The 26026-nt window shown below is 38.2% G+C and overlaps 1 long non-coding RNA gene across 1 annotated transcript in view; it reads right to left on the minus strand.

Moving 5' to 3' along the window:
* LOC145721108 (uncharacterized) overlaps positions 1 to 26026 on the minus strand; it is a 253522-nt gene that overhangs the window by 143957 nt on the left and 83539 nt on the right. The window contains exon 2 of the long non-coding RNA XR_014144573.1: positions 15303 to 15412. This is a non-coding gene — a long non-coding RNA (uncharacterized LOC145721108). The remainder of the gene's footprint in view (positions 1 to 15302; positions 15413 to 26026) is intronic.

Raw genomic sequence — 26026 nt, forward strand, 5'->3', positions numbered from 1 at the left:
GAAGAATAAATAGAGACTATATAACTAGTGATAGGACTTGAATTAGACAATCAGGGCCAGGACAGTCATATTGGACCATGTAAAAAATTAGTAAGAGAAAAACCTTATTGCTACAGAGAGGAAATAATTAAACACGTTTAGAGAAGCAAATAAAAATATATGCCATTGCTCTAGAATTAAAGATTCCACCTTCAGGGCGCCTGGGTGGCTCAGTTGGTTGAGCGACTGCCTTCAGCTCAGGTCATGATCCTGGAGTCCCTGGATCGAGTCCCGCATCGGGCTCCGTGCTCAGCAGGGAGTCTGCTTCTCCCTCTGACCCTCCCCCCTCTCATGCTCTATCTCAGTCTCTCTCTCAAATAAATGAATAAAATCTTAAAAAAAAAAAAAGATTCCACCTTCAGTTTGGGGGAAAGGAAAAAAAAGGAATAAATAAGGATTTAGGACATTAGGTAAGGATTTAAGAAAAGGCAGCAAGGGGCCTCATTTTGGCCTTAGCCTTAGCCATATGCCCCAGCTTGGTTCAAACCCTATTTAGGGGTACATGGTACTTACAGAGAAATCAATATATTCATATTTTATTCCTCACTGAAGTGCTATTAACTCTGTATAATTCCTTTGGAGAGAAGAATAAATGATAGGCTGTGGGTAACTGAATCCTTAAATAAGTAATGCCATGGCCCCTGACCTTTAAGGGGTCTAAAAATTGGTATGCACAAAATTAAAGCCCTCCTAAATTAAAAAAAAAAAAACAAAACTATGATATAAGAAAGAGGAAAAGGAGTGCCTGGATGGTTCAGTCAGTTAAGTGTCTGCCTTCAGTGTGATCCCAGGTTTCTGGGATCCAGCCCCCATTGGGCTCCCTGCTCAGAGGGGAGTCTGCTACTCCTTCTGCCCCTCCCCCTGCTTGTGTTCTCTCTCTCACTCACTCTCTCTCTCAAATAAATAAATATTTTAAAAAAAAAAGAGGAAAAGTGTAGAACTGCATCGTCCCCCTATGTAAACTGAGAAACCACCAAAAAGAAAAGAAAAGAGAGAATATGTGTGCACAAAGATAAAAAGAATACCTTTAACCAATGCTAAGACATATGAAAGCAGGCTGTTTTTCATTTCTTGTTATTAAATATTCCTAGGATTACCTGCTATATCCTCACAACAACTCTCCTTTACTTGGGCTAGCTTGAATGGGTTTGTTACTTTACAAACAAAAGAGCTTTGTTTAGACAAGTAAAGCATCAATCAAGATAGTCTATTGTGGTGTTTGGGTTCTAGAAAGGCCTGTGATGATTAGGGTTACTACTAAAGGCAGTGAGGAATAGGTAAAACAGAGACATGAATCTAAGCCAAAGATTTTAGGAAGTGTGAAGATTAAACCAGGAAAACCAAGATGAGTAGACAAGATTCAAGTGCAATCATAGGCTTGAATATGGGAGGGAGTTAAAGAGCAGGACTGGGACTGGGCAGAACTGAGTTACACTGATGGCAATAGCTGACCAGGCTGCTTAAGTCAACCTTACTGCCAAGAACAACTAGAAAAGAGGGCAACAATTTTTAATATCCATTAGAGAAGAGACTTCCAGTTCTAGTTCCAGATGTAAGGAGTGTGGAACTTACCACTCTGCCCTAACAACAATAAAAGGCTGAATGGACTGAAAAATCAACAACTTCTTGGATCCACAGAGAGTGGAAAACACAGACCAAACTGCTGTCCCAAGACTGAAGAGACAGGCAAATACAGGCAGTCACAGTTTACCAGAGCAGAACTCATAAGCAGAAACCACCTCAGGAACCAGTATTAGGACAGGAAACCTGAACTGTAATTGATGAATTACTGAAGGCCAACTATGGACAACTCTGAGAGTTAAAAACCTAGGGTGACCCAGTCATAGGAGGGCCCCCACAATATTGTGAGATTTACCTCTAAGAGTTCAACCAGATTCCCACAGTAAATATCAGAAAAATGCCCTTGGGTTCTAGCAGGGGAAGGGGAAAAGGAAATGTTTTGGAATACACCAGAGCCCTTTGTTCTCGATAAGCCCTGCCCTCTGGAAACTAGTTAACTAGAGCCTAACCTGCCAAGGTATTATCAGAGCCTAATTGACCTGGAAGAAGGGAACTACCCAACTCCTGTCAGCTCTAGCCCTCCACTTGGAAGAAGGGAAATACCCAACTCCAGCCTACTGTAATCATCCTGTCCTACCTAAAGGGGAAGAAAAAAGCAGAAGCTTGTGTGGTGTTCACAGTCCACAAGCACAGAATCACTAAAAGATTGAGCCTTAATCATAAGACTGTAGAATGATTCTCTTCCCCACACCTCACCACTAAATTACTAAAGGCCTATTTATAGAGTTTCCTTGTACCCAATACATAATGTCTGGCTATCCAGAAGAAATTAAAGGCCTATCAAAGGGCAAAAGACAGTTGCAAGAGACAGAGCAAGCATCAGAAGCAGACATGGAAGGATGTAATTACCAGGCTGAGAATTTAAGCAACTATGATTAATATGCTAAAGGCTCTAATGTATAAAGTAGTCAGCATGCAAAAACAGATGGGCAATATAAACAGGGAAATAGAAATTCTAAGAAAGAACCAAAAAGAAATGCTAGAGACCAAAAACACTATAACAAAAATGAAGAATACCTCTGATGGGCTTATTAGTAAACTGGACACAGCTGAGGAAAGAATCTCTGAGCTTGAGGATGTATCAACAGAAACCTCCAAAACCAAAAATCAAAGAGAACAAAAACTGAAAAAAAATAACAGAATATCCAGGGACAATGGGACAACTACAAAAAAGGTAAAATATTCATATAATGGAAATACCAGGAGAAGAAATATAGAAACAGAAGAAATAATTGAAATAATAATGACTGAGAATTTCTCCAAATTAATATCAGAAACCAAAATACTCAGGAAGCCAAGAGAATACCAAGCAGGATAAATGTAAAAACAAAACAAAACAAAAAAACTACCTAGGAATATAATTTTCAAACTGTACAAAACCAAAGATAAAGAAATAAATCCTTAGATTAGCCAGAGGAAAATAAACAATAAACACCTTACCTACAGCAGAACAAAGATAAAAATAATATCCAACCTCTCAGAGACCAAGCAAGCAAGAAGAAAGTGGAGTGAAATATTTAAAGTGTGGAAAGGGAAAAAACCCACCAGCCTAGAAATCTTCACTCTCTGAATTTATCCTTCAAAATGAAGGAGAAATAAAGGCTTTCTCAGACAGACAGAAATTGAGGAAATCTGTCACAGTTGACCTGCCTTTCAAGAAATGTTAAAAGAAGTTCTTTAGAGAGAAGGAAAATAATATAGGTCAGACACTAAGATCTACATAAAGAAAGGAAGAACATTGGAAAAGGATTGATAAGTGAAGGTAAAAGAAAAACTTCTTTTATTCTTAAATAATCTGACAAATAACAGTTTGTTCAAAATAGTAATAGCAACAGTGTCTTTGATTATGTATGCATATATACACACACTAATGTATGCATGTGAATATATCTATATCCTATAGATAGATGTAAGTATAGATATATGCAATGATACAAATGGCAGGAGGGAGGAATTAGGATTATTTGTTAATAAGGTATTCACACTACCCACTAAGTGGTATAGTGTTATTCAAAAATGTCATTGGATTAGTTGTAAATCTATATTGCAAACTCTAGGGCAACCACTAAAAAAGGTTAAAAAAATAAAAGAAGTGATATGCTAACAAATAGGATAACTGATATATTAAGAAGAGAAAATGGAATCACTTTATCTTCTCAATTAAATATCAATTAGACAGTATTAGAGACCAAGGCAGGGAGAATTGTGGGTCAATATCAAGAAGAAGAGAGAAGCCAAGAAAAGGGAGCACAATTACGAGAGCCACTTATTCCCTGAGGTGAATATTAATATCAAAGAGCAGCACAGTGGCTAAAAGGCTAAGAAGCTGAGCAAAGCTTTCATCAGTTTCATGATTCAGAGGGCCAAATAATAGTTCAAGGACTTTCAAAGAAGTGCAGCCCTGTTAAAACACCTCTAGCATTTGGCTAGAAATCTGAGTGCCACGTGGTAAAGAGTAAGAAGTAGATCAGTTCTCAAAAAAAGTGAAGCCCAGCTTTGAATCATTTCAGTTTTTACTGGATTATGGTGATCTTCCCCGAATTTGATTGTCTGCAAGAAGCAAAATCAAATAACCTCTGGAAGAAGATATCATCTAGAGATTAAACTATGTTTGTAATTTTTCATGCACAAACAACAAACAGAAAATAGAAACATACCCACAGGATATCTAGATATTGATATGTTAGATACATGCTATAAAATCACTATGATTAAAATGTTCAAGTAATTTACTAATATGGTGGAGAATTCCATGAGATAAATGGAAATTATGAAAAAAAAATCATAAAAATTCTAGAACAAAAGTTAAGTTATTGGAAAACTCGGTGATGGGCTTCAACATAGCTGAAGAGAGTATCAGTGAATGACATGACATGGCATAAGAAAAAAATCCAGTCTGAAACACTGAGGGGAAAAAAAATGACATGAAATACAGTATAAAAATCTAATATACCTGTGACTGGAACCTCAGAAGAAGAGAAAGGGAGAGAATGAGAGCAAGTGAGAGAGGAGAGAGGGAAGAGATAAAAGCAACATTTCTAGACAAAATGTTCAAGATTTTTTTCAAAATTGATTAAAGGTATCAAGTTAGTGATTCAAGAAGCAATCCAAACTCTATCCAGAATAAATAAAGAAAACCACATCCAAGCCTATCTTACTAAAACTGCTAAAAACCAAACATTAGAAGGAAATCTTAAAGGCAAACAGGGAAAAAATGTTATTACTTTAAACAGCAACCATAAGACTTAAAATAGAACTTTTAAATGGAAATAATGTTCAGTTATTTGTGTTTTCTTGTAATTCACTGGATTTCTTTAGGAGGAATATTCTGAACTCTCTGTTAGATAGTTCATATATCTCCATTTCTTTAGGGCCTGTCATCGAAACTTTATTAGTTTCCTTTGTTGATCTCACCTTCCTTCGGTTATTCATGATCCTTGCAGGCTGAGGCCACAGGAGCCGTCCTGGAATCTAAGCCTGTGGGGACTTGTGCTGGGGCTTGCCACAAGACTGGGGCCACAACAATTAGCTGGGTGCTAGGGAGGGTGAGAAGCCCACAATAGCTAGTTTGGAGTATAGGTCCATGGAGACCAGCCTGGTGCTGGAGTGGGTTGGAAGCCTGGAGCCATGAGAGCTGCCTAGGGCTGCAGGAGGCAGTCAAGCACCAGTGTGGACCAATGCTGTCAGGCATTTACTTTACTCTCCAATCCCTCCATGGAGAGGTCATTCCTCTCTGTGCTGGGCTGCCCAGGCTTGGGGGAAGTGTGATGGGGTAATATGAAACTGTCTTTCCTACCTTCTTCAATGCATCTTGTGTTATTTCTATGTTCCACCCAGGTTCTGTTAACCCTCATCTGGAATCATTAGCTCTTGTGAAGGTATTTTCATGCCTGGAAAGTTGTTCAAATTGATGTTTCTAGGAGGGGAAGAGCTCTAGAAACTCCTATACGTCATGTTGCTGATGTCACTCTCAATGACTAAATAATTCAAGGAGAATTAGGACTCAATTCTAGAGAAAGTGGCTCACTAGAACCCAATGAGGAAGTTAGAATCTCTAGCCTTCTGGCTAGGATTTAAGGTTATTCTTCATATTCCATAAAAGAAGAAGCAAAGGGAAAGTTGGTAGGATATCCAAGTACCAGAGCCCTAGCAAGGGTCAGTTAAGCAGACTAGTCATATGTGATGGAGGTTATGGAAGGTACTGAAGCTGAAGCACAAGACAGTGACTTCTAATGCATTAATCACTCTCCAGGCCCTTACATAACTGTAAAAAAAGAGGCTGGAATAGTCTCTTTTCAGGTCCTATTTGTAAGTGGAGAGGGAGAGACTCTAAATCTCACTGGACTGTGAACGGCCTGCAAATGACATACCTAATTATAGACCATGGGTGGAAGTAGGGCAGGCAGGTCCTGACCAAAGTAGTATTTCTTCTGAGCTAAGTGCTACCTGGAAGACTTTCTCCTCAGAACTTGAAATTCTTTTTTTCTAAGGTGGTTTCTTGCCTCTTATTTTCAAGTTTTTCTTAACCACCTCATCCCCAGCTGAGGTCTCTTCTTTTTAACCACTTCATTCCCACAACTTATAGGCTACAGAATTTATTTGTGTTAAGGCTGAGAAAAGAGGAAAAAAGAGAGCAGAACAGGCAGAAAGAAAAACAGGAAGTGACCACAAGGGGATCAGGTGGTGGAAAGCTTGACTATGGAAAGGTGACAGATACTGGAGATATAAGTGCCTATCATAAGCTCTAAGAATTTAGCAACTGGTGATTTATTTTGGAAGAATGATCAAGAAAAGGAAAAAATGTGAAAGTTGGCTGGACTTATACCAGTAAGTCTAATAAGAATCAAGAACTTTCACATACTATTTAGAAATCCATGGTTATGTGGTTAGAGAAATCTTAAAATGCTACATGTCAGTCATGTGAAATTTTGGATAATTTTTTCCTGTGGGTAGGGAATTTAAGTTCAAGCTGAACTTTTACGAGGAGAAGTTGGCTGGAATTCTTTACCCTGCAGCCAAGAAAGGAACTTCAGATACACTAGTCAGTGATGTATTTGTGAAAAATATGAATCTAAGGAATTTTAGCCTATCTTCATATGTTAAAGTCAAAGCTCTACCAATAGAGCTTAGCTTGAGCAAAAAGGTAAGATTTTGTGTTTTGCAATCTCTCACTTCTTGTATGTCTGTACTCTATCTCCCACTACACTTCTTCTCTATCCTGGAGACCCAGGCCCTTCATACTTCAGGTCAAAGCTGAATTCGGTAAAGGCCTGGATTCTTCCCAAGTGTCCTATCCACTTAGCTTCTTATCTCTGCTTTTCAGGTGAAAAAGAATGCTCAGAGTAGTTAGTGACTAGCTCAAGAAAATACAGTTTAAAAGTTGTAGAGCTAATTTCTAGGTATTTCTACTTCTTTCCATCTTTGGTAAATCCATTAATTCATTTATTCATTTCTTTAACAAATATTACAGAGAGAATTCTATGCACAAAACACCTAACTTTTACACAGAATGTCATAACTTTTTCATATATACTTTTCATTTCATCTCTACCATAACTCTCTAAGACAGGTAAGTTATTAACCCCATTTAACAGATGAAATGGTTAAAGTTCAAAGAGGCCAAGTAATATGTCTTAGTTTACCAGATTTATTAAGTGTCAGTGCTGTGACTTTGATAGAAAGTTCAATGAACTTCCCCTTAAACAGTGCTAATGATATAAAGATGATAAAAACACATTTTTCCTACCTTCACAAATTTTATCTAGTTGAAAACCAATGACAGATTAAATAACAACATAAAGCAATATAGTTACTACAAAACAGTATTTTAAGTGCCAACTAAACTATGTAGGTATTAAGTGCCAAAGATTCAGAGAAGGATCACTGATAACTGAGGAATAATCCTGGAAAGCTTTAGAGAAGGGGCAGATGCTGAAATGGCCTCTGCTGCAATTTTCTCAGGCCACTTCAGGTCCCCTCCCACAGGGAACCAGCAAGGACCTTGTTAGCACCATGAGCCCCACCCCTGCATGCTCCTGTGGACTCACCCCTCTAATAAGCCCTTGGTGGAACCCATCCAAAACAATGCCACGAACCCAGCAGTGTGCAAGCAGCTGTGACAGTGGCCAGCACAACTCTAAAGTGACTACTGCCCTGAGGAGACAGGAAGATAACCACAAGCACCAGTCCAACTGTAGCCCCTACAGTGTGCTGGGAGTAGACAGAGGATCTGACTGCAGGCCCTTCCCACCAACAAAAGCTTCTCAGGGGACAATGCAGGGAAAGTGCCCTGAAGTTCCATGGTACTGTATTTCTGTCAAATGCTTAGTCTGATTCAACTCAAGCCCAAGGTGGCACCAGACTGGCCTACTAACCAAACCCTGCCCACACAGGCAAAGAGAGCCATTGCAGACAACGGGACAGAAGCCAAACACGGCTCAGGCACAATAGTAGAGCATACCCAACACACATAGGAGACACCCCTGGAGCACCAGGTGCTGGTGAACAGGGGACATTGCAGTGCAGGGCACTATAGGACCTCTTCTTCATAACGCCATGGCTTTCAAGAGCAAGAGACATAGCTGACTTTCCTAACACATAGAAACAGACAGAGAGTTACACAAAATGAGGAGACAGAGGAATTTGTTCCAAATAAAAGAATGGGACAAAATCACAGCAAGAGAGCTAACTGTAATGGAGATAAGAAATATATATGCCTGATAGAGAATTTAAAGTAATGGTCATAAAAATACTCACTGGACTTGAGAAAAGAATAGAGAACTTCAGTGAGACCCTCAACAAAGAGACAGAAAACATAAAAAAGAACCAATTAGAGATGAAGAACTTAATAGCCAAAATTAAAAATACACTAGAGGGAATAAATAGTAGACTAGAGGAGGGACACCTGGATGGCTCAGTCAGTTGAGCATCTGACTCTTGATTTCGGCTCAGGTATGATCTCAGGTCGTGGGATCAAGACCCCTGTCAGGCTCCACGCTTAGTAGGGAGTCTACTTGAGATTGTCTCCCTCTGCCTCCACCCCATTCTCTCTTTCTCCCTTGAAAATAAATAAATAAATCTTTAAAAAAATAGTAAACAGGAGGAAGCAAAAGGATGGATCAGTTATCTGGAGCACAGAGTAATGGAAAGCAATCAAGGTGAATAGGATAGAGAAAAAATAAGAAACAATGAAAATAAACTAAGGGAACTCAGTGACACCATCAAGCATAATAACATTTGCATTATAGGGATCCCAGAAAGAGAACAGAGACGAAACAGGGCAGAAATTTTATTTGAAGAAAGAATAGCTGAAAACTTCCTGAATCTGGGGAAGAAAACAGAAATCTAGATCCAGGAGGCACAAAGAGCCCTCAACAAAATCAACCTGAGGAGGTCCACACCAAGACATCTAGTAATCAAAGTGGCAAAAAAAAAAATAGTGATAAAGAAAGAATTTTAAAGGCTGCAAGAGAAAACAAGACACTTACATATAAGGGAAACCCCATAAGGTTATCAGCTGATTTTTCAGCAGAGCCTCTGCAGGCCAGAAGACAGTTGCATGATATATTCAATAGGCTGAAAGAAAAAAACCTACAACCAAAAATACCTATCTAGCACGGGTATCATTCAGAATAGAAGGAGAAAGAAAGAGTTTCCCAGACAAACAAATGTTAAAAGACCACTAAACCAGCTATACAAGTTAAAGGGGACTCTTTGAGTGGATAGGAAAGAACATAAGTAGGAGTAAGAAAAGTAGGAAGCACAAAGCAGTAAAATTAAGTATATCTATAAACATCAGTTAAGGGATCCACACAATAAAAGGATGTATATATTAAAAAGAAAAACCATATACCTAAAATAGGGGGAGGAGAGGAGTAAAGCATGGGTTCAAACTTAAGTGATCATCAACTTAATATAGATTGCTATATGCATAAGACATTATATACCTAGTGGTATATACCTTATGGTAACCAAACACACAAAAGAAGTTAAAATATGCAAAAAATAAAGAAAATGGAATCCAAGTATATCCCTAAAGAAAGCCAACAAACCAAAAGAGAGCAAAAGAAAAAAGGAACAGTGAAGAACTACAAAAACAAACATAAAACAAGTGACAAAATGGCAATAATTACATACCTATCAATAATTACTTTGAATGTAAATGGACTAAATGTTCCAATCAAAAGACATAGGGTAATGGAATGGATAAAAAAGGAAGACCCATCTATATACTGCCTACAGAAGACTCATTTCAGACCTAAAGACACATGCAGATTGAAAGAGAAGGCATGGAAAAGAGTCATCATGCAAATGGAAGTGAAAAGAAAGCCAGGCATCAATACTTATATCATCAAAATAGACTTCCTAAGAGACTGTAGCAAGAGACAAAGAAGGACACTATATAATCATATAGGGAACAATCTAATAAGAAGATAGAACAATTGTAGGGGCACCTGGGTGGCTCAGTCGTTAAGCGTCTGCCTTTGGCTCAGGTCATGATCCCAGGGTCCTGGGATCAAGCCCTGCATCGGGCTCCCTGCTCCGTGGGAAGCCTGCTTCTCTCTCTCTCCCACTCCCCCTGCTTGTGTTCCCTCTCTCGCTGTGTCTCTCTCTGTCAAATAAATAAATAAAATCTTTAAAAAAAAAAAAAGAAGATAGAACAATTGTAAATATTTATGCACTCAACATGGGAACACCCAAATATATAAAGCAGCTAATAACAAACATAAAGGAAATAATCACTACTAATACAATAATAGTAGAGGACTTTTAATACCCCAGTTACATCAATGAATAGATCATTCAAACAGAAAATCAGCAAGGAAACAGTGGCTTTGAATGACACATTGGACTAGATGGATCTAACAGATTTATTCAAAATATTCCACCCTAAAACAGCAGGATACACATTCTTCTCAAGTACACATGGAACATTCTCCAGAATGGATCACATATTAGGCCACAGAATAAGTCTCAACAAACTCAAAAAGACTGAAGTCATGCCATGCATCTTTTCTAACCACAACACTATGAAACCGGAAATAAACCAAGAAAAAAATCTGGAAAGAACACAAATACATAGAATTTAGATAACACAACCCAATGAATGGGTCAACCAAGAAACCAAAGAGGAATTCAAAAAATGCATGGAGACAAATGAAAATGAAAACACAATGGTCCAAAATCTTTGGGATACAACAAAAGCTGTTCTAAGAGGCAAGTTCATAGCAATACAGGCCTACCTCCAGAAGTGAGAAAAATATCAAATAAACAACCTAACCTTACATCTAAAGGAGCTAGAAAAAGAAAAACAAAGCTCAAAACCAAAAGGAAATAAAGATTAAATCAGAAATAAACAAAATAGAAACTAAAAGAAAACAAAAAACACCCAAAAAACAATAGAACAGATCAGTGAAACCAGGAGCTGGTTTTTTGAAAAGATCAAAATGGACTCATTTTGGACTTAGCCAGACTCATCCAAAAATGAGAGGACTCAAATAAGCAAAATCACAAATGAAAGAAGAAAAATAACTGACATCACAGAAATACAAAGGATTATAAGAGAATATTATGAAAAGTTATACTCCAAAAAATTGGACAATCAAAAAGAAATGGATAAATTCCTAGAAACATATAACCTCCCAAAACCAAACCAGGAAGAAAGACAAATTTTGAACAGACCAATTACCAACAATGAAAATGAATCAGTAGTCAAAAAACTCCCAAAAACCAAAAGTCCAGAGCCAGAGAGCTTCACAGGTGAATTCTGGCAAACATTTAAAGAAGATTTAATACCTACTCTTCTCAAACTATTCCAAAAACTAGAAGAGGAAGGAAAGCTTCCAAATTCATTCTATGAAGCCAGCATTACCTGATACCAAAACAGATAAAGACACTACAAAAAAAAAAAAAAAGAGAACTACTGGCCAATATCTCTGAGGAACATAGATGCAAATATCCTCAACAAAATATTAGCAAAACAAATCCAACAATACATTAAAAAATTCACTCACCATGATCAAGTAGAATTTATTCCTGGGATGCAAGCGTGATTCAATATTTGCAAATCAATCAACATGATACACCACATCGAGAGAAAAGATCAAAACCATATCATCATTTCAATAGATGCAGAAAAAGCATTTGACAAAGCACAACATGCACTCATGATAAAAATCCTCAATAATGTAGGTTTAAAAGGAACATACCTCAACATAATAAATTCCTAGACTATGGAATTCATATAGAATATATGAAAAGCCCACAGTTAACATCATACTCAATGGTGAAAAACTGAGAGCTTTTCCCCTAATATCAGGAACAAGACAAGGATGTCCACTCTCAGCACTTTTATTGAACATATTGGAAGTCCTAACCACAGCAATCAGACAAGAAAAAGAAATAAAAAGCATCCAAATTGGTAAACTTTCACTATCTGCAGATGACATGATACTATATATAGAAAGCCCCAAAGACTCCACCAAACAACTAGTAGAACTAATAAGTGAATTCAGTAAGGTCACAGGATACATAATCAATATACAGAAATCTACTGCATTTCTATACACTAATAGAGAAGTAGCAGAAAGAGAAATTAAGAGAATAATCCCATTTTAAATTACACCGAAAATAATAAAATGCCTAGGAATAAACTTAACCAAGGAAATGAAAGACCTGTAGGGGAAGAAAAAGAAAGAAAAGATTAAGGGGATTTGGATAGAAAAGGACAAAGAACTTTCCTGGAATAGTGGATGATATGAATATTAGCAAGGAGGTAGAAATATGCATAACATGTTTAAGGGACAGTAAATAGAGTATTAATATAATAGTTACTATTTATTGAAAGGTAACATGGTCTCTGGGGCACCTGGGTGGCTCAGCCATTAAGTGTCTGCCTTCGGCTCAGGTCATAATCCCGGGGTCCTGGGATCGAGCCCTGCATCAAGCCCTGCATCAGGCTCCCTGCTCAGTGGGAAGCCTGCTTCTCCCTCTCCCATTCCCCCTGTTTGTGTTCCATCTCTCCTGTCTCTCTCTCTGTCAAATAAATAAATAAAATCTTTAAAATATAAAAAATAAAAATAAATAAATAAAAGCATGATCCTCTGAACACAGACTTCCCAGGTTTGAAATATACTACCACTTATTAGCTGTTTACACGGTAAGTTAATTAATTTCCCTATATCTCAGTGATCTGTTCTCTAAAATTAATATAATGATATTACCTATTTTAGAGGCTTGTTACAAGGATCAAATGAGTTTACAAAGTATTTAGAACACTGTCTAAACACTATGTAAGTTGAGTTAGCTAAGTGAAGTACTGAAAGTATTGTAAATATACTATACTCCAGGCACTGTAGTAAGCACATTATGTTAGTTTACTTAATCTTCATCAGCTTATAAGGTATATATTATTATCTCTGTGTTATTGGTGAGAAAATTAGAACTAAGAGAATTAAATTTCTTAAGATCACATAGCTGGTAGTTTTTAAAGCTAGGATTCAAACACAAATACAAAGCCTGTGCTCTTAACCACTAAACTATACTTTCTGAGTTTAGGAAGCATTGGGAAAATAAAGAAAAGCAGGGTGAGGCCAAATTATGGAGACCATGAAATCATCAGGCTAAAACAATTAAATCATATACTACAGGCAGTGAGAAGTTACTGAAGGTTTCTGGGCAGTGATGTGTTTTAGAAAGATTTATCTAGCCACAGAATTCTGGATGGATTAGAAATCTCTGGGCCATAGGAGCATCAAGTAGACACAAATATACCTCAAGTGAACTTGCAGAAAGTAGGCCAATTTTTCTTGTTCTTCAAACTCACCCTTAAAGATTCATTCATATATATAACCCCATTTGATCTCTAAACCATAATCAATAATAGCTTCAGCACCAAATAACCAAAGAAAAGTTGGAACTTCTATTGGCTGATTCCTAAATTCAACCAAACCCAAAAATAGTGTTCCATTCTACTGCCTAAATGTAGGTGCAGACATTCATGTATATCCATAGTCTCTTTGTAATCTACAACTGAAAGGTATTTAACAACTAGAAAATGAATCACATGTGTAATGCCTCTTGATTTAATAGCCCAACTCATCCCCCCGCCCCCGCCCGATGCTATCCTGAACTATAAAGCATTGCAGGAGAAAATCACAAAGCTAGGTTGCTGCTACTACAAATTCATGATCTTCAACCTTAGCTGGGCCTGAAATGCTGCCAGGCAGCTCTAGTTAGACATCTCTCCTATTTCTCTCAGTGGTTATTCCAAACTTTCACCACTCTTAAGCCTTTTACACCTCTCCCCCATCCTACCATCACCAGTGCCTTCTATTCCACACACACATGCTCAACAGATGATTTTTTTCTGTATTTTACTGAGAAAATAAATTTAAATGCAATCATGTAGGAATCCCTCAGCTCCTCTTGCCACCACCATGAATTTCAATGTCTTTCCCTCCTAGATCAGTAAAAAGTCGTCCTTCCCTGTATCCAGAGCTAATTGTTTGATCTGTACTCCGGAATCCCAGTCAACTCGTCGATATCACTCCACCAGAACTGGTAGAGAAGGAATGTTCAACCTTCCTTCTCTACCAGTTCTTCCCCTTTAGCACATTCCCATAAGCAGCTCTATTATTTAAAATTCTCTTTTAACCCATGTCCTTCTCCCCCCACAAGCCTCCCTACTCTTCATTCTTTCAAAGTCAGGCTACTTGAAAGAAAAGCTTTATGTTCCTTGAGTTCTTTCCTCTCTTCATCCATTCTTTTAATTTTTCCTTGGACCATATGTTCATAGAATGGGATTAGTCATAACCTTTGGTTCATGACACACTCATTACTGCTTCCATGCATGGTCCACTTTTAATAATTCAGTTGGTCAGGCCACCTGCTCTTTTCCCTTCTCTAACCTGCCTTACACTTTCCCTTACAGGTTTTTCCTGAAGAAGAGTTTCCTTTAATGAAACTCATGACCTGAATCCTCACCTAAAACACAGCTTCTAGGAAACCTGACCAAAGACATTAAGGATGATAGATGAGAAAGATTAAAAAGAACCCGAAATGCCAGTGAAATCATGGAACTACCACACTAGTCCTCAACTACTTTACTCTGGGCTCTTGTTACTTAAGAAAAATAACTATTTGGCAAAGCTCCTGTAGCTGAGTTTGTTAGACTTGCACTTGAGAATAGTTCCTAAATGATCCACTCCCAAACCTAGCTTCTCCAGTCCAGATCATTCTTCCAAATTCCAGATACACACATCTAAGTATTTTAGTAACATCTCCATTTAGTACCTCAATCCCAACCTGCCCAAAACTGGACTTCTAAATTTCTCCCAAAATAGGCATTTCTTTCTGTATCTCAAACAGTGAATGTCACCTCTAACTGTTCACTTACCCCAAACAAAATCCTGAATGACAAACAGAGCCCTGCATCCCCTACCAATCTTTTCACAACTCTCTACTATCATGTTCCCCTGTACCACTGCCCCAGATTGATTAAGTCACTGAGTCCAGTCCCATGGATTCCCTCTTTTAAATACATCTCAAATATATTCTTTTCTACCGTTCTTACTGCCAGTGTCATTGCCTTACCTCAGGTCTTCAGCATTTTGCTCTCCGATAATAGCTTCCTACCTGGTCTACTTGCCTCCTATCTTGATATTCTCCAATTTATTACTTACCCACACTTCCACCAGATGGACTTTGTTTTTGCAGGAGGCAAAAAATATCCTCCTGTCTCCCCACAAGTAGTCTTCATGGTAGAATAGGATAAATTTGAAGTGGTTGTTCCCTGAAAGAGAAAAGAAACAAAAAGGAAAAAAGTAACTAAGCTCTACATCTGGTTTTACACAATATAGATTAAGGAAATGTGCAGGATAAGGAGAGAATCCATACATTAAACTAATTCAGCAGATGCAGACACTTTGAACCAGAAGGGCCTACAAAATCCAACAACTCCCTTCTCTTCCCTGCTCCTCAACCAAATCTGTAGAGATTGGGAAGAACAGTTGTGGTTTGAACTTCAAGCAAACTTCATTTTACTCTCAAATGTCCTTGCACCTCTCTGACTGCTGAGTTACTGCCCAAATCTGGTATCATTCCTTTTCTTAGAATTTTTCAATGATCTTCTACTACCATCAGGAAAAATGTGAACATCTAAGTCAAGCCCTATGATCTGGCTATAGTAAACTTCCCAGAGTTTGCTACGTCAAACTACCCAAGTAACTATTTCATGCTCACATGCGTTTTTGCATTCTGTTCCCCCTACCTGTCACACCATTTTTGTTCTACCCTTTTCCTCTTTACTGATAAGTTCTATTTATCCTTAGGTGATGCATTTCAAGCCTTTCCTAACCTACTAAGTCTAAATACCCTTCAACTGGACTTCAATATCACTCTAGGTGAACTTTTGTTGAAGCATTTATAAAACTATATATAGTAATAGTGATGAACTCCTTAGGGGCAGAGACTATAACTCTAATGCTGGAATGAATCTGTGCCTCATATATAGTAAGCACCTCCTCCCTAAAGTTTGTTTAATGTGGTGTTTTGTTGTTTTGTTGTTGTTGTTGCCACCATTAACTAAGAACTTACTATTTTTAGGTTCTGTAATAGGAGATATATGTGCATTTAATATGTGCATATTATTAATCTCTATTTTAGGGATGAGAGAAATGCACACATAGAGCTTTAGTGATATATCCAAGTTCATGCAGCTAGTGACTAAGCATGTGCTGGCAATCTACATCTCTATTAATAATAAGCTTTTGCAAATGCTTTGAAGTAGAAATGGCTATATGAGAATACATACATGTAAGCTAAAAACTCTGCTCATTTATTCAACAAGTATTTAATGAGGAAAGAGGGGTACAGTTTCTCTAAGTGTCTTACCCATTTAAAACAAATTCACAAAATAAGTAAAATTATTAAACTCCTTCTTTTCCCCTCTAATGTCCATCCGCTGTCTCCCTCCTTCCCTCCCTTTCTCCCTCCCTCCCTCCCTCTCTCTCTCTCTTTCTTTCTTTCTTCTTTGCAAGGTGTGTCACCTAATTTCCTTTGGGCTACCATGATTTTACTCAGTCTCTGGGCATACAGGTGAAAGATAATGCACATATCTCAACTGAAGTTCTACATAGTTTTATGGGAAATCAGATACTTTCATTTATTTAAAAAATATAAAATGCTTGGTCAAGAAAAGGAAGAAAAAAGGAAAATACAAAAAGAATTCATCATGCATGAAATATTTGGAAAAAATAAGTAACCATGTTAGTTTACAAATACAGAGAGCTAGAAAAAATTAAAGCCAAAAATAATTATACCAAAATAAAAATCAGGTAAAATTGAAGCTTCAAGACCCTAAATCCACTACTCAAAATAGCCCAATACCAACTGAAATGGATGTCCAGTCCAAATATACGGCAAGAAGTAGGTGTATTCAAATAGCATTTAGTCTAAAGCTGAGTGTTCATTTGCCAGGCAGACAGGCCATTAAAAAACTGTGGTTTTGGGTGTTTTCAAATGAACCTGAATTTTCAGATGTATAAATTAGTTTACCTCCTTGGAAAGACATGATTTCCTGTTTTCAGGAGAAATGCAGGCTTCTAAAAGCTTATTTAAAAGGTTCAAAAGGCTACTTAGGCATCAAATAACTATTAAAAACAATATTTTGACTATTTAAGTGTAAACGAATCAGAAACATATGGATTAAATTTCCCTTAAATTGCACATGCTCCAAACTGAAGAGTATAAGCATGGGTGAAACCTGTTTTGGATTTCAGTGAGCCCAAAACATTTGAAAAATCATCTGTGATGTTCAGTGAACTCAAGAGTACAGCTGGATTCACCCATCCCTAATTCATCCCTATCCTACGCTTCTGGTCTTAATATAAGGAAGGGTGTAAGTACACAAGTAGCTTGCAGGTAAAATGTCTGCATCTAAATTTAGAGGTGATTAAAAAAGATCTTTTTAAATCTTTCAAAATCCTGTGTTTTAAAAGAAAGTCTTCCATTTTTAAAGAAAATCTAAACTAGTCTTTAGACTCTTCATACAATTTTCTTTTTCATCTCTTCCTAAATAAAATTTATATGACTCTAGGATTGAGAAATAAAAAAAAAAAAAGAAAAATTTTTGAGCTTCCATTATGTGCCAGGCACTGTGCTTGGTATTTTTACACACATTATTTCTTTATCCAATCCTGCAAACCAGTTTCAGTGGCCTATACACAAAGACAAGGCATCTGTATTTCACTCAGTTTTATTCTCTTCACCTTGATCAGTCAGTCTGTTTACAATAAACAGCCTGAGTCTAATAAGTCAACTGAAAAAATATTATATGTTCTCATCGAATTAAACTGATAATATTAAGAACTAAAGTCCTTAGCTACCAGATGAACTACACAGAACTGGAAGACAGCAGAAAAAGTGATTAAGAGTACATGTTTTGGGATAAAAAAATTACTTTGTCTTTTTGTAACTTCTTTGTACTAATGGGTAATAATACCTACCTTATAACATCATTGTGAATATATAGAGTAGGAAGTTGTATATAATATGCCTGAAAGTAAAGAGCTCAATAAATATTACATAAGAAATATATGTATACTGATGTATGTGATCAAAACTTTTCTCCAACACCCAGTCAGATCCAGATTGTGACTGCCTATAACCCTTGCCAAAATGAATCCCTCTGATCTCTCTCCAGACTCTCTGTGATAAACACTTCACCATTCCCCCAGCAGATAATGAATGGTCCCCATACATCCTGAAGAGGGTGCTTGGAACCACCTCCATCATGAGTTACAACTTTTCACAACATGGGTGGACTTGGAGGGTAGTGTGCTAAGTGAAACAAGTCAGACAGAAAAAGATAAAGGATTTCACTTATATGTGGAGGTCTAAAAAACAAAACAAATAAACAAGCAAACAGAAATAGACTCACAAATACAGAGGACAAACTAGTGGTTGCCAGAAGGGAGGGTTGGAAGGATGGGGGAAATAGGTGAAGGGGATAAAGAGGTACTAACTTCCAGTTATAAAATAAATAAGTCACAAGAGTGAAAAGTACAGTACAGGGAATATAGTCAATAATACTGTAATAACTCTGTATGGTGACAGATATAACTAAACTTACCGTGGTACATAATTGTTGAATCACTATATTATACACCTGAAATGAATACAATATTGTATGTGAACTATACTTCAATAAAAAGTGAAAATTAAAACAAAAACAAAAAAACAAGTTACAACTCTCCACCTCATGGTGCCCTGTAAAATGCCATGCCAGCTACTTGAGGACTGAGGCTATCCCCACGCCTATCAGAAGTTACCTGTGTCAAACAGCAGGGCCTGCCATGACCCACGTCCTGCTAACTGAGGTGTATCACACTGTTACAGGAGCCTCCTTTTCCCCATCAAAATCCAGGGGCTCCTCTACCATTAGTTCAGGAAGTTTACTGGACTCCAAAAAGTTGTAGCTCTTTCTTGGGTGTATATACCTCAGCTCCAGCACTCTGGTCAACCACTCCACCACCACTGGAGAAGCCAGCACAACCCAATGTGCAGGCATATTCAGTATAGCTCTAATGCTCAGATACAATATATCTGAGAAAGAGAAGATATTGACAACCCCCTCCCTACCCACCACTCATGCTTTCTTATCTGAGGGTCATGCCTCTGCCTCCCTATGACTTCAACTTTTGCTCAGAAATGGAAATGTGGTGGCTAGGAAGAGTTGCCAGAACCATACCACAGTTCCACATGGGAAAATGACCATAAGACATTTTTCTTTGACTGTTCCCCCAACCTCCTTGCATGCTTTTTTCCCCCCCCTTGGAAAAGGTCTGATTACCCAGCATGGCAGCCTATGAGGTTTTCAAAAAGTCTTTGTGCAGATTTTAACCCTCTGAGTTATATCAAACCTTGTCATATCTGCTGGTTAGTCAGCTTTCCATTGTCTGTCAGCAGTTAAAACCTGACCAGAAGAGGTGCTCTAGCCAGCAGGGATCTATCAGTCACTTATCTCCATGAGGTTTTAATGAGCTGCATTAAGTCAAGCACACTGACAAATCTTGTACATGAAGTAATTGGTTTTAAATGCTTTGTGAGAGGCTGCACATGGAGCAAAGGTATTGAATGTTGTGTACTCACCACAGGTAAGAATTTTAAGAGGCAACTTAATGGCTTAAGAGCCTTCTAATTCTCATTAGGTCTCTCTTTGGTTGGGTTGCTCTTTGTTTTAAGTTTACAGGACCAAGAACTAGCTTCAGACCATAGCTAGGAAGGTGAAAGTGACTGGTACTTAATCGAGGGCTCACCTTTCAACTATGTGCTCTCTGGGACAGAAAGAAGGGAAATAATGGGGAAGTACAATAGTCCTCCCTTATCTGCGGTTTTGCTTTCCACGGTTTCAGTTATTCATGGCCAACTGCAGTCCAGAAGCAAATGACTCTCCTTCTGACATATCATCAGAAGGTTAATAGTAGCCTAAAGCTACATCACAGTGCCTACATCATTCATCTCATTTCACCTCATCACAAGGCATTTTATCATCTCACATCATCATCATCGTAAGAAGGGTGAGTACAGTACAATAAGATATTTTGGAGAGAAACTACATTCACATAACTTTATTATAATATATTTTTACAATTGCTTTATTTTATATTAGTCATTGTCATTAATCTTTTACTGTGCCTAATTTATAAATTAAACTCTGTCATAGTTATGTATGCATGGGAAAAAAACATAGTATATATAGGGTTCCGTGCTAGCCCCGGTTTCAAGCATCCACTGGGGGTCTTGGAATGTATCACTTGGAGATAAAGGGGACTACTGTATACCCTTCCTTCTTGCACCTCCAATGATATTCCATTTTAGTTCATCTGTCAAAGGCAGGGATAGAGCTGGCAACGTAGAATTCTGGGTGCTGCTTAAGTTTCCATGCCCTTTTATCCACAGTGTTACCACTTAGGCCAGTTTGGGACAAGGCTGCAGGGTCACTGGCAATATTAGGTTACCAAGGAAGGAAAAACTCATTACTGGAGATGCTGGCCTGGTAATAGAAAGTAACTGAGTGAAGACATAGGTCAAGGTCATGCAACATCAGGCATAAGACTGTTAGTACCAGGGGTATATTTGTCAGACTTACCATTGCAGAGAGGGATCTCAAAAGGAATTTACACTGATGTCCTAGTGTATTGTAACTGTGATCCAAGGAATTCTGTCCATATTGGAGAGGTCTCCAACCAATGGAGTTGGGGACTGTGGGCTTGTTTCTAGGGGCACAATTCTAGCCGTCAAGGAGACAAATGAGATTTCCAGAACTTTGCAATAGTCTGAGTTCAGGGGGATGCTAGATCTCTAGGAGACCTGACTGGAATACTAGGAAGGATAACCATGCAGGCTATCAAGTAGGAAATGAAGGCTCCCAGACTCCTCTCTTTCCCATATTTCCCCCTCTTGTCACAACCCTAATATCTCACTCAAATGCCCAAGTCAGAAACCTAGGCACCATACATGATACTTCCCTCTCCCATCCCTTCATATTCAAATCAAATACCAACCCTTTGTTCCACATTCTTAACGTCTTTTGTCACTTCTCTCCATCCCCACAGTTATTACCTTAGTTCAAGATACCATCATCTTTCCTCTCGATTACTATAGTAGCCTCCTAACTAGTGTTTTTGCCTTCCTACCAATCCCCATTTCCTACCACTACATCCCTTCTACCCATGCTCTGGCCCTCCCTAATTACTCGTAGCTCCTTGCATGTGCCATGCTCTCTCTTGTTTCTAAGGTTTGCACATCTTCATTTGTCTAAGTCTTACACCTTCACTTTCTCAAAGAGGGTTCCCAATTCCCCAGGACTGGGCTCAGTGCCCCACCCCACACTACTACAGAACCCTATAAAAAGGGCTATGAATACCATATTGCAGTGTCTCTTTTCTTGCTTTTGTCTTTTTGGTCAACTTTGTACTCCAGCTCTTAGTGTACTGCCTAAAATACAGTATGCAATCAGTGAATCTTTAATTAGTGGACTGGATTCTATAACTTGGGGGTTACACTCATGACATACCTGATTGTAAATCTAAATGATATAAAAAAGAATTAGACAAAAAATTAAAAATAGAACTACCATATGATCCAGCAATCCCTCTTCTATATATATATATCCCAAGGAAATTAAATCACTATCTTGGAGCTATCTGCACCCCCATGCTCACTGCAGCATCATTCACTATAGACAAGACATGAAAACAACTTGTTTCCATTGACATATGAATAGATAAGAAAAATGTGGTGTGTATGCAATGGAATATGATTTATCCATAAAAAAGAAGGGAATCCTACCTTTTGCAACAACACAGATGGCCTTTGAAGGCATTATGCTCAGTAAAATAAGTCAGAAAAAGAAAAATACTTCATGATATCACTTATATGTGAAATCTTAAAAAGTCAAACCCATAGAAATAAAATAGCATGATGATTGCCAGGGGTTGAGGGTTGGGGAAAATGAGATGTTGGTCAAATGGGTATAAACTTTCAGTTATAAGGTAAATAAATTCTGGTCATCTAAAGTACAGCATGGTGACTACAGCTAACAATATAGTATTAGATACTTGAAAGTTGCTAAGAGGGTAGATCTTAAATGTTCTCACCTCACACAAAAAAAATAATTATATGAAGTGACAGATATATTAACTAATCTTATGTGGTGATCATTTCACAATATATACATGTATCAAATCATCATGTTGTACATCTTAAAGTTACATAATGTTATACATCAATTATATCTCAATAAAACTGGGGGGGAAATTTTAAAAATTTCAAACAGACATCTAAGGAACATACTAAATCCCAGGAATTGCAGCTATGTCTCCAGATTCTGAATCTGAGGAGTGTGACTATACCTAATGGAGACATTAATCTTCTATTAAGTTTGGTAGAGGGGTTACATGGGTATTTCACTGATCCAACAGTAGACAACTGAAGAAGCAAAGAAAAAAGCAAAATAAAACCAAACCACCAGGCAGAGGTAAAAATACCCCCTCATCTAAAAAAGAGCTCCTTTAACTTCCTTTGGTGACAGGAAATAGTAATTTTTCAGGAAAATCCTCCTGTTAGTCATTCTAACACTGAGTCTAGACCAATATTTGCTCTAAGCTGATCATAAATTCTCTTTGCATTCCCACCTCCATATATAAATCCCACCTATCCCAAATTGAGGCTATCCCAGACACAAGAAAAACCAAGACCCAACCTTGGTAACAGGTATTAAGATGTTAGTTTGCTAAAATGAAATCAAACCTTTCTTGCACATATACCCTTTTATATAGAAAGTCGAACAAGTTGAATTAAAACAGCAATTTTACACGATAATGTGAAAAAAAGCAAGGATCTCAGGGCACAATAACATTGCATCTAAGATTGGACAGAAAATAAGTCTTCCTAATTCTGTTTTCATTAGTTAGCTAATCAAAATACTTTCTGTTGATGAACTTGATACTCTCACACATTGAGATTTGCCAAAATCTACTGATCATGGTCAACTTCATGTACTCTGTAAAGTTTGGGCAGCTATCCTTTATGGCTGTGCAGGCTGCTCACCAGATAAAAATGCCCACCTAAAACAATGACTAGAGTCTGAAATCAAGCCTGAACTCTGCTCAACAAGCTTTGTACCCTCATTTGGGGCTTGCATCACCAAGAGGACAGGATACCTTTTCCTAATCCATACTAAAGTATGGGGATCCTGCTTGAAAGGGTTAAGACTCAGCATAGTCACAGCTCTCAAGTAACCCTAGAAGATCAAACTTCTGAATTATATGTTCCAGAGATCCCAAAGGCCTTCATCAATCTCAGGATATACCATTCTGCCCTCTAATCATCATGACTTTGAGCCTGAACCATTAAATGAATCCACTCAACTTCTGCCCATCAGGACGTTTGCTTATAGTAGAAATTGCCAGACCTTTAAACCATACAGAACAAACAACAAAGGCTATAAAAGTCAGCTTGAGGCTAGGGAGTAAGCAAAATCCAGCCTTCTGTTTATATTTCAGACCTGCTTGATTACAAGTGCTTTGAGCACACTTGCGTCTTTGGCTGGTAGTACAATATCTTGACTTTCTGGGAACCCCATCTTTCCTCAGACTCAGCCCCATAGATATCAGTCTTCTGACTGACTTCCTGGATAGGGTTTAGTCCCCTGCCTCAACCTTCCTAATACTACTCTCCTCTGAGGCTAACCACCTTTTCCACCAGTGATGAATGTGATCACAGGCCCAGCTTTCAGCCCAATATAGATAATGATATGGCCCAAGTGATGTTATTTCATTGTCTTCCTTCACTACTCATCATAAAAATCTCATCCAGTAAGACCAAAAGGGTTCATCTTATCCTTATCCTTATCAACAACAATAAAAACAGTAACAAATATCCACTCTGGTGAAGACCATAGAGCTAAATTCTAGAGAGTAAAAGTTTATGAAACCCAGACCATATTCTTGAATGTTGCCCATTGATACCATATTTTGTCTCAGAATAGCTCTCATTGGTGGAAAGTTGTGGCCATAACCAGGATATCAGGAGGATAGCAAGATTGAGAAAGCAGGGGGTAGGCTTCCCAGTACCTGTTGAGAACAGGATAGCAGACTTAATTCTTTAGACCCCAGTTTTTCTGAAGCCTGGCTCTGTTGCTGAACCCTCTTCCTCCCTTAGTAGACCCCATCTACAATCAACCTAATCTCCTCCTTATTGCCTGCAGTCTTCCCTCTCCCACATCTAGTCTCCTCTAAATGCCACATTTGGTTTCTGTGCATGCCTTTAAACTGACCCTTTTTAACCATGACTCTCTTCCTTAAGACCCAGAACCATTTCTTATTTTATTCAGGATCAGGCTCTAAAATCTCTACAAGCTTTTTTGGGACCCTCTAACAAACCAAGAGTTTTCTAGAGATGATAACTGACACTCACTGAATTCTTATTACAAGTACAGGCTTGCACTATTCTGGTGGGGCCCAGGAAGGCCTGAATTTTCTGCCACTCCAGCCCTGCTGTGCTTCCAGACAAACCTAGGCTGACACTGGCTGATGTGTCTCTGGAAACCAAAATCCACACTGACATAACTTACTTTTCTTACATCACTCACATCTTACATCACTATTTTTGGCTGTGATCTGCATGTCAGTATCATTCATCTTCCCCTCCTATGATTCTATTGGTCTCATAACTCAGTTACAGTTTTTGTTGTCTGAGGAAGGAGGATGAGAAACGTAGAAACAGCTTTAGAATAAAGTTGATGCTGTGGACAGCAAAGCGAAAACATGGAAAAAACCTGAGTCTCTGATGACTTTTTTTTTTTATTGTGGTAAAATACATGTAACACAAAATTGGTCATTTTAACCGTTCTTAAGTGTATAATTCAGTGACATTAATTATATTCACGATTTTGTGCCACCATCACCACTATTTCCAAAACTTTTTCATCACCCCAAACAGGGACTTTGCAACATTCAGCAATTGCTCCCATTCCCCGGTCTCCCCTGCCCCTGTGACCTCTAATCTACTTTCTGTCTTGATAAATTTGCCTATTCCAGATATTTCAAATTAAGTGGAATCACATAATATTTGTTCTTTTGTGTCTGGTTTATTTCATTTGGCATAATGTTTTCAAGGTCGAAGGTTTTTGAAGTATGGTACCCATTATCAACAGTGTACTCATGATTCAATTCATATTTTCTGTATATGGTTATAAATTTTACACAGCATTTATCTTGATACTTAATATAAATCCATTTGATTTGAATATACATGGACACCTTATTTTATTGCATTTGGCTTTATTGAACTTCATAGATAATTGCATTTTTTTACAAATTGAAAGTTGGTGGCAACCCTGTGTCAAGCAAGTCTATTGGCACCATTTTTCTTTTCTTTTTTTTTTTTTTTAAGAGCCAAATAACTTTATTGAAACCAAACAATTTTATTTATGGCAAAACTGGAAGAAAAAAACTGGAACGTTTTGCAAAGGCAATACTGCAATATGCATGCTCGGCATGGTGATCAGGGAAAGTCACCATGCACCCTGGGCTATAGGGGAAACAGTCCCAACTCAGTTCTTTTTGTCGCTGTCGCCCAGGGTGAGCTTGTCAAAGAGGTACTCTGCCATGCCGTCTTCGGGAGCCCGCATCTTGCGCAGGTTGGTGACATAGCCCCCCAGCTCTTTGATGGACTTGACTTGCTCGTGCAGGTAGTGGCTCTCCAGGAAGTCGCACAGGTGGGCGTCGTTCTTGTCGGTGGCCAGCTGGTGCAGGTCGAGCAGGCACTGGTTCACGCTCTTCTCCAGGTGCAGGGCGCACTCCATGGCCTTCAGGCCGCTCTCCCAGTCGTCGCGGTCTGG

The sequence above is a fragment of the Leptonychotes weddellii genome, chromosome 4, assembly GCF_054177405.1.
Source record: "Leptonychotes weddellii isolate Sample4059 chromosome 4, ASM5417740v2, whole genome shotgun sequence".
NCBI classification, from domain to species: Eukaryota; Metazoa; Chordata; class Mammalia; order Carnivora; family Phocidae; genus Leptonychotes; species Leptonychotes weddellii.